This window comes from Cornus florida, unplaced genomic scaffold (genome assembly GCF_030987335.1).
Source record: "Cornus florida cultivar Cherokee Brave unplaced genomic scaffold, ASM3098733v1 CherokeeBrave_3.0.0_Hap2_Chr04, whole genome shotgun sequence".
NCBI classification, from domain to species: Eukaryota; Viridiplantae; Streptophyta; class Magnoliopsida; order Cornales; family Cornaceae; genus Cornus; species Cornus florida.
Genome location: NW_026775574.1, coordinates 99,124,641 through 99,134,287, shown reverse-complemented (window position 1 = coordinate 99,134,287; position 9,647 = coordinate 99,124,641). Strand labels below are relative to the sequence as shown.

The following is a 9,647-nucleotide window of genomic DNA, read 5'->3' as shown; positions in this document are numbered from 1 at the left end:
CTCATAATAGATAAAAGCCATACAAGGTGCTAAAATCATGTTCTTTAATCTGCACCGGTGGTCTAGTGAATAAATGAACTCCTTCGACGACCATAGACTTGAATGTTTTGAGTTTAACTTGACCTGTCATGATTATTCTTCTTCTTCTTATTATTATTTTTTTTTAATGAAATCTTGATTTTTTTTTGCTTTGAAGTAGCAAAAAAATATTTAGCTAAAATGGCCATTGTTGTAGTGTGACGAGTGTAAAATTATGGATTCTATTGTTGTTTTTCTACACTTCGTGCAAAAATAAGAAAAACCTGCAAAAATTAAATTAAAGATGGTATAAAATAAGCAGCGTCGAACCATACAAGATTTAAACTCGTGAATCAAAATTAAAACCAAAATTTAAGGAAGAATAACTTTTAAAACAATTTAATGATTTTTTTTTTCTAATGAACTAAAAATAAAATAACTAAATAAGACAAATAAATTCTGATCAAATAATAAGAAAAATCTCAAGGAAAGAATCCACCACCACAGCTTACTATAAATAAATTTGCATATTTTCTCTTTATGTAAATTTTACTATTGTAAGCAAATCACTACACCAGTCCAATTACAACTTGGAAAGATGAAGGGAGATAATAATAATTGCTTGAGAACATATTTTACTTAATTTGATATATCTTTGAAAAATAGAAATAGCCATTCTCCGAATTACCATTAATTGGCAAACATGAAAAATCGTCTTTCTTATTTTTTTTTATCAAAATAAGAACATAGAATAAAAGAGTAAAATAATGCTCTAAAAAGAAAATTTCATAAAAGAATTAAACTAAATTTACTTATATTTCAACTATGGTGGCTTCATCACTCCCTTGAGAAGGGGTGTTTAAGCTAGCATAATAAGAAAACAAAATAAAGAAATGAAAACAATCTTTATAACAAAAATTATAAGAAATAAATTGAAGAGAAAAATTATCTCTAACTTTTATTATTTTATCTCACAAGCAATGTACATCAACCTCCTCTACATATGTCCTTATTTATAGAGTTTGAATGGAACGATTGTGAGGAGAAAATTCTAATTACAGAAGTGAAATAAAATAAAAAAATTTCTTCCTAAAATCTTGCTACTTTTCAATTTGGTCTGATCTTTGACTTGATGTGATGGAAAGTCAAATTTGAATTTGACTGATCGTATAATCTTATAAACTTGTTATTATTATTTTTTTTTTCTCTTTTCTTCTTATTGGGAAATCAACTCCTACAAATCATGAAAAACAAGGATAAGAATATTTATCTAATAAAAAAGATTAATTAATAATTTATTATTAAGTATAAAATAACAAGTTTTGTACACTTATCAAATTACACTCAAACAAGCTTTTGCTAGTCCTCTAGCAATTAAAGGAAAAAAGAGATAAGTTTACAAAATTATTACCTAACTAAAAATATGCCACTTTCGCATGCTACTTTCGATTGCATTTACCATATGCAATAAGGCCTTAAACCCCTAGATTACCCTAATGGACGAGCTATAGCCTCGTGAGGGTTTCCAGAGATGATACCCACAAACATTCAAAATTATGCACACTTTGCACTTAACTCAATTACTTCCATGGGATCAGAAACGATTGCATACACATCATCATCACGTTAGCTATTATGTCAAGTATAAGAAAGATTAATATTCTCAAGCAATCACAAACCTCTAATTACATGCAATAATACTATGGTCCCCACACAAAGTTCAATTTAACATATTTCTAATAATAATCAATCCATAGTTTCCTTTTGAAGTGAACTAGCATTCAATTATGTGTTTTACCCTTTTGTCCTTATATTACACATTACAATAGCTTCAACTCATTAATATTCCCTTCCAAGTTAAAGTACCCAAGGCATGAATTCATGACTTTACTTATGCATGCGAATTTTTCATCTTTCTTTCTTCCATTTTCTTCATTTTTTTTTTTTTTTTTTTTCAAAGATGGCAAGCTGTGCAATGTTTAAGTCTTTTAAGTTTTCTAGATGACCCATGTAACGAGCTTTAAGCTAATGACTCTTAACTAGATGGTTTTAGGGCATTAGGTGTGAAGACACCCCAAAGAGCTTATTAACTCAAGTTAACTAGGCTTCGAACCTAAACCAACACTTTCATTTTTTCCAAACCCTCCACTTTTTGACGCGAACACTTACTGCTTATTGAGGCAAGAGGCCCGGTTACTTCATGAAATGTATTAACTAATCATACATATTTCTTTATCATCATGCCAAGGACATCTACTTTTCAAGGTCTACTAACTTGTATCCAACACATGTAATATATCACATAAGGTTAGGCCTATACCCCACAAAAAGATACTAGTGTGCATCTGTGAGAAGTGAAGTACGCTAGAGACTAATTATCATTAACAATAGTCAAACTGGACAATGATGTGGATCACTTATACCAAAATATGAATTAAAGATTCAGAACTGCCCTAATATACCAATTCCTAGTCATACATGAACAATAATTCACCCAAATTTGACATGACATGCAATTCAATTTATAATTTCCATAAAAGCAAGAACATTGCCCCACCCCCAAACAAAAGACAACAATGTCCCTAGTGTTGGCACCAAAGAATATGGAAACTAAATGGACAAGTATAGGTGGTGATATATAGAGAAACATTGGAACATATTACCTCACTTGTTTCGATGGAGAGTAAAATTTCTGCAAAAGAGGTTATGGAAAACAATCGAAAACCATATCAGACAAATATAGTACCCCCAAACAAAATATAACCATATTCAAAAACTAAACAGTTATGGAGCTAACGAGTAGTAGTGAGATACAACTGGTTAAGACTCGAAAATCAATCCAAGATAATTGAATAGACACAATCGATTGGGTTGCTTTTCAGGAGCGCTAAGTTTAATGTCTTCAGCCAAACGGAATGGGGGAAGTTCTCCCAAAAGAGATTAGTCCAAATAGACCGGATCTACGAAGAAAATTTCCTCAATGATGTGAGCCTCAAACTCAAGGAAATGTTTTAAATGATGAGCATTGACTTTAAACAGCTTTCCAGTTTTGGGATCTTGTACCTCAATGGCACCATGACTAGCAACATGGTGTACATAATATGGACCAGACCATCGTGACCTCAACTTCCCAGGAAACAATGCAACCCGGGAGTTATACAAAAGAACCTTTTGGCCTTGGAAAACTCCTTTCTTAAAATTTGTTTGTCATGTTCCAATTTAGTCTTAGCTTTATAAATCCTCGAACTCTCATAGGCATCATTTCTGATTTCTTCCAACTCATTAAGTTGAAGTCTCCTCCGTTCACTTGCTTGATCATAAGCAAAGTTCATGGCTTTGATGGCCCAATAAGCACAATGTTCCAGTTCGACAGGTAAATGACAGGCTTTGCCATAGACCAATCGGTATGGAGACATTCCTATAGGGGTCTTATAAGCAGTACGATAGGCCTATAAAGCATCATGAAGGCGGAGACTCCAATCCTTTCTTGTGGGTTTAACCGTTTTCTCCAAGATATGCTTAATCTCCCTATTGGATACCTCAGCCTGACCATTGGTTTGTGGGTGGTAAGATATGGCTACCTTATGGGTGATCCCATATTTGGACATTAGGCTAGCAAAGACTTTGTTGTAGAAATGTGAAACATTATCACTGATTATGGCTCGAGGTGTACCGAAGCGAGACAAAATCACGTCTTTCAAGAATTTCACCACAACCCTATGGTCTGCTATCTTGGTGGCTAAGGCTTTTACCCATTTGGACACATAATCAACGGCCAGAAGAATGTAAGTATACCCATATAAAGAGATAAAGGGTCCCATGAAATCAATACCCCAGACATCAAAGATTTCAACCACAAGTATGGATTGTTGGGGCCATTCATTCCTTTTGGTAATTTTACCTAAGAGTTGGCATCGAGGACATGCTAGACAGTAGGTATGGGTGTCCTTAAAAAGGGTGAGCCAATAAAAGCCTGATTGTAAGATTTTTAAAGCGGTCCGTTTAGAGCTAAAATGGCCACCACAGGCCTGGTCATGACAAAATAAAATGATGGACTCTTGGTCTACCTTAAGGACACACCGACGGATGATTTGATCTTGACAATACTTAAACAGGTCGGGGTCATCCTAAAAATATTCCTTAACTTTAGCTAGGAATTTATCTCGCTCTTGCTTGGACCAAGTAGAAGGGGTTTGACTTGTGACAATGTAATTGACAATATCGGTATACCATGGTGCAGGAGATATCGCAAAAAGTTGCTCATCAGGGAAATAATCAGAGATCAGAAGAGAATTGATAATCGAATCAACAACTAGACGAGACAAATGATCAGCGACTACATTCACAGAGCCTTTCTTATCATGGATTTCAAGGTCAAATTCCTAAAGGAGTAAGATCCATCGTATCAACTTAAGTTTGGCATCTTTCTTGGAGAAAAGATGTCCCAACGTAGCATGATCGATATAAATGATGACCTTAGATCCTATCAAATAAGAGCGAAATTTGTCAAATGAGAACACTACCGCCAACAATTCCTTCTCAGTGGTTGAGTTAGGCATCATTCAGGGTCTTACTAGCATAGTAGATGACATAGGGTGCTCTTTCAACTCTTTGCCCTAAAACAGCCTTGACTGCATAATCTGACGCATCACACATAATCTCAAAAAGGTAGGTTCCAATCAGGTGACCGGATTATGGGTGCAGTAGTGAGTGCAGATTTTAATTGCTCAAAAGCAGAGTGACAAGCATCGGTAAACTCAAATGGGGCATCCTTAGCTAGAAGATATGTCAAAGGTCGTGCTATCTTACTGAAGCCTTTGATGAAGCGCCTATAGAAACTAGCATGACCTAGGAAAGCTCGAACGTCGCGGACAGTTTTGGGAATGGGTATTCCCACCTGTCACGCGGGTGACCCAGGTTCGATCCCCAGCAACGACGCCATTTGACGAGTGTAAAATTATGGATTCTGTCGTTGTTTTTCTACACTTTGTGCAAAAATAAGAAAAATCTGCAAAAACTAAATTAAAGATGGTATAGAATAAGTAGGGTCGAACCATACAAGATTTAAACTCATGAATCAAAATTAAAACTAAAATTTAAGGAAGAATAACTTTTAAAACAATTTAGTGATTTTTTTTTTTTTTTTTTTCTAATGAACTAAAAATAAAATAACTAAATAAGACAAATAAATTATAATCAAATAATAAGAAAAATCTCAAGGAAAGAATTCACCACCACAGCTTTCTATAAATAAATTTGTATATTTTCTGTTTATGTAAATTTTTCTATTGTAAGCAAATCACTCCACCAGTCCAATTACAACTTGGAAAGATGAAGAAAAATAATAATAATTGCTTGAGAACATATTTTACTTAATCTGATATATCTTTAGAAAATAGAAATAGACATTCTCCAAATTACCATTAATTGGCAAACACCAAGAATCCTCTTTCTATTTTTTTTATTTTTATTTTTATTTTTTATTATCAAAATAAGAACGCAGAATAGAAGAGTAAAATAATACTCTAAAGAGAAAATTTCATAAAAGAATTAAACTAAATTTACTTATATTTTAGCCATGGTGGCTTTATCACTCCCTTGAGAAGCGGTGTTTAAGCTAGCATAATAAGAAAATAAAATAAAGAAATAAAAACAATCTTCATAACAAAAATTATAAGAAATAAATTGAAGACAAAAATTCTGTCTAACTTTTATTATTTTATCTCACTAACAATATAAGAAATAAATTGAAGACAAAAATTCTGTCTAACTTTTATTATTTTATCTCACTAACAATGTACATCAACCTCCTTTACAAATGTCCCTATTTATAGAGTTTGAAGGAAACGATTGGGAGGAGAAAATTCTAATTACAGAAGTGAAATAAAATAAAATAAAATCTTCCTAAAATCTTGCTGCTTTCCAATTTGGTCTAATCTTTGACTTGATGTGATGGAAAGTCAAATTTGAATTTGACTGATCGTATAATTCTTATAAACTTGCTATTTTTTTTTTTTCTCTATTCTTCTTATTCTGAAATCAACCCCTACAAAACATGAAAAATAAGGATAAGAACATTTATCTAATAAAAAGGATTAATTAATCATTTATTATTAAGTATAAAATAACAAGTTTTGTGCACTTATCATAGTGACCTTCAGAAAATTTTACAAGACTAAAATGATGCCCGTATGTTCATAAATTTCAGACACACACGTACTCAATTCAACGGTACGAGAACCTATAGTTGTGTTTGATTAAGTCATTTTCTTAGAACTCTTAGGCTCCGTTTGTTCGACCTAAAATATTCTTTTTGAAAAATATATATTTTTTTTAGGTAAAATATTTTTTATTTTTATTTTGTCAGAATTTGACAAAGGTTTACGTAGAGGTTGAATTTGTGACTATCCGGCGGGACATGTAAAATAACTTGTCAAAAATTTATAAATAAATATTTTACTGAAAAATATTTTACGTCAAAACAAACGGAGTCTAAATATTTTTTCAAATTCGTTAATGTTGTGTTTAGTAGCATTAAATTAATGCTTTAGATTTGAGATTAGAGGAATTTTAGTACAAAGTTTGAATTAAATTTTTTTCGATCTCAAATTTAAAATATCGATTTGGTGCTCTCAAACATAACATAAACATTTTTTTTTTCTTTCCCTAATTTAATACAGGATTTGGAGAGTCACTTCAAGAAAATCTTGGTTTTCTATATAGCTATCATTTTTGTTTAAAGATGACTAGTGTTTGGATTGTCCAAAAATTCAGAATTTCGGAAACAAAGGGCAAAGAGCAGCAAGTAGTAACACAAATTTTACAAAAAAACTATGCTTCAAAAAAAAAATCAAAATCATTTATGAAAAGGAAAAAAAGAAAAAATTCAAAATCATTTATGAAAAGGAAAAAAGAAAAAGAAAAAGAAAAAATTCAACACCATAATCAACCTAAAAAATTGTGAAATACCATCAAGGATAATCACCAAAATCTATTTGTTAATTTGATTATAGATCAATCAAATAATCAAATTTCAGTACACCCATCAAGAGGAAAAAATTACCAGGCAGTAGATAAGGGTGTAAGTCTCAGGAATTAATAATGTTTTATGCAGTTTTGTTCTGAGTTGGATAAAAGGCAGACTCGGTAATGACTGTTTTGGATTTGGTGAGTGGATTCAGGGTTTAACATAGTGAAGCCAGTAATAATCAGGTGTTACAAAGGAGGATACGAAGCCAACGCACCTTATATAATAATGGGGCCTACCACCGTTGAAGACCAGATTGTGCCCAAAAATATATATATATATATATATAGGCTTGTCAGACAAGCGTGCGACCATCACTGCCGCGTTTAAAGATGGCTGAGAACGATCCTCTACCGTTTAATGATTCCTACGAATAGGGTTTCTTTGAAGCAGTTGATCACGCTCTGATCGCACGGTCACGATTCATCCACCAAGCTTAAGTTCCTATCTCCTTCAGAAATTAAGGATGCAGAGGTACAATCCTATAAGAAAGATCCTGTACAAGTAAGGTCGTGCAATGAAGGCCTTGTGTTTGGTTCTTAATAAACCTCGTTTTTGTTTCCTCCTGTTTCGATGTGGGAACTTAGAAGTTGCAGCCTCTGGCTAGTTTCAATAAACCAACTTTGCCGATGTAAAGGACGATAATACCCTTCAAAAAAGCTATTGTTATGCGCGCATTGGCGCTTTTTAAGTTTATTATTATTGGCTTTTTAGTACCAAGGACATGTTTAGATTTGGGCATTACAAATTTGGATAGCTTCATTAGGTTATTGGTAGTATTTTTCAGGTTTCTTTACTACATAATATTTTTGCAATTTCATACAGTAATTAACATATTTTCATAGGAAATTGTGATTGAATTGTTTTTTGAGCTGGTATTATTATTGTCTTGACTATCTTATGGTGAAAAGATGTTCTATTGGGCAATGCTCTAACAATAAAAAACATCTTATTTTCGATACGAAAAATTAATTTTGTACCCAATTCCACAACCCTAAAATATGAGCAAATGGTGGAATAAATTGCCTTATCTTTTGACTAATGAAATCGGTATATGTAGCCGTGCTCTTTTCGAATTTTCATAAATGCAAAGTTGTTAACTAATTAAATTACTTCGGCATAAATATATTCAAAAATATGTTTGTGATAAGGATTCTTGACAAAATCCAGTATATATAGAAAGTGGTGAAGCAAATTCGAAGTGAAGTATAGCAAGGAGAGATGGAATATCATGATGGTGTAGGCATAAGAGTCAGAGTAGCAATGACTAGGATATCGAGAGGAAACTTGATGCAAATGAAGAGGAACAAGAATAGGATGAGAGGGTGAAAGTTCACAATACCCCGAAAGTTTCCAACTTTTAGATGGGGTAGCGGTTACAAAATACCCATGCCAATGAAAACTCTACATTGAATGAGTGCAATCCTTGAAGTATACTTTACTACATAAATTGTTCGATTCAATCTCCTTGATCGAGATTTAGGGGTTGTTATCTTGAATAAGAGTGGAACCCTGTTAGCTGCTAAATTGTTCAAATCTTCAATCTTTCCTCCACTAAAGAATAAAATAATGAGCTGGAAGATTTAAGTTAACCCATGAAAGTGGGCCTAGGCCAATTGAATGATTTATTTTAGGGCATGGGAGTGGGTTTGGGCCAACTAAATAATTTAAGTTAACTCATAACCCATATTGTGTGGCGGATCCAATTTAACATGTATAGAGGCCCGACTGAGTTTGAATTTTGATGATATATAAACGAAAAATCTTGACTCTTGACCGATATAATGATGAACAAGTTTACAAAATTGAGGTTGGTTTTTTTTTTTTTTTTTTTCCTTGACACCATTTTAATATATATATATATATATACACACACACACACACTAGCATAATGCACGTGCGATGCACGTGATAAAATACAATTTTATATTATAAATATATAATTTCTTTGTACTTAAAACTTTTGTATTTCTTTATATTTAAAACTTGAATGTAATTGTTAGAAGGATAGAATATACAACTTTTTTGTATTTAAGATTTAAAAATATTACTTTATACAACTTCTTGTTATTTAAACTTAAAATATTATTTATAACTCCTGCATGGTCTTATTTATATTTCAAATTTAAAGTATTATTTATAAACCTTGACTAACAACTTCTTTGTATTTAAAATTTAAAATATTATTTATAACTCTTAAAATGATCTTCTTTATATTTAATATTTTAAATATTATTTATAACTCTTGAAATGGTAGAATATGCAACTTGTTTGTATTTAAAAATTATAAATATTATTTTACAATTATTGGAATCTTGAAATATACAACTTCTTTATATTTAGAACTTAAATTATTATTTATAACTTTTAAAATGGTGAATTTGACAATTCATTTGTATTTAAAATTTTAAATATTATTTGTTAATTTTTTTTAAATATATAGAAATAAATAAAAATAGCTTACACTCATAATTGTATGGAAGTATTTGATAAAAATATTATAAAAATATAAAAACATTCAATAATTCTTACACTTTTATAGTAAATATAGATTTATTGTAGGTGAAGATATAGATTTATAGTAAATATAGTAATTGATATT

At 31.5% G+C, this 9,647-nt stretch overlaps 1 pseudogene; it reads right to left on the bottom strand.

Moving 5' to 3' along the window:
* Positions 1-7,334: 7,334 nt before the first annotated feature.
* On the bottom strand, positions 7,335-7,559 carry LOC132305998 (small nucleolar RNA U3; annotated as a pseudogene).
* Between the last annotated feature and the right edge of the window lie 2,088 nt (positions 7,560-9,647).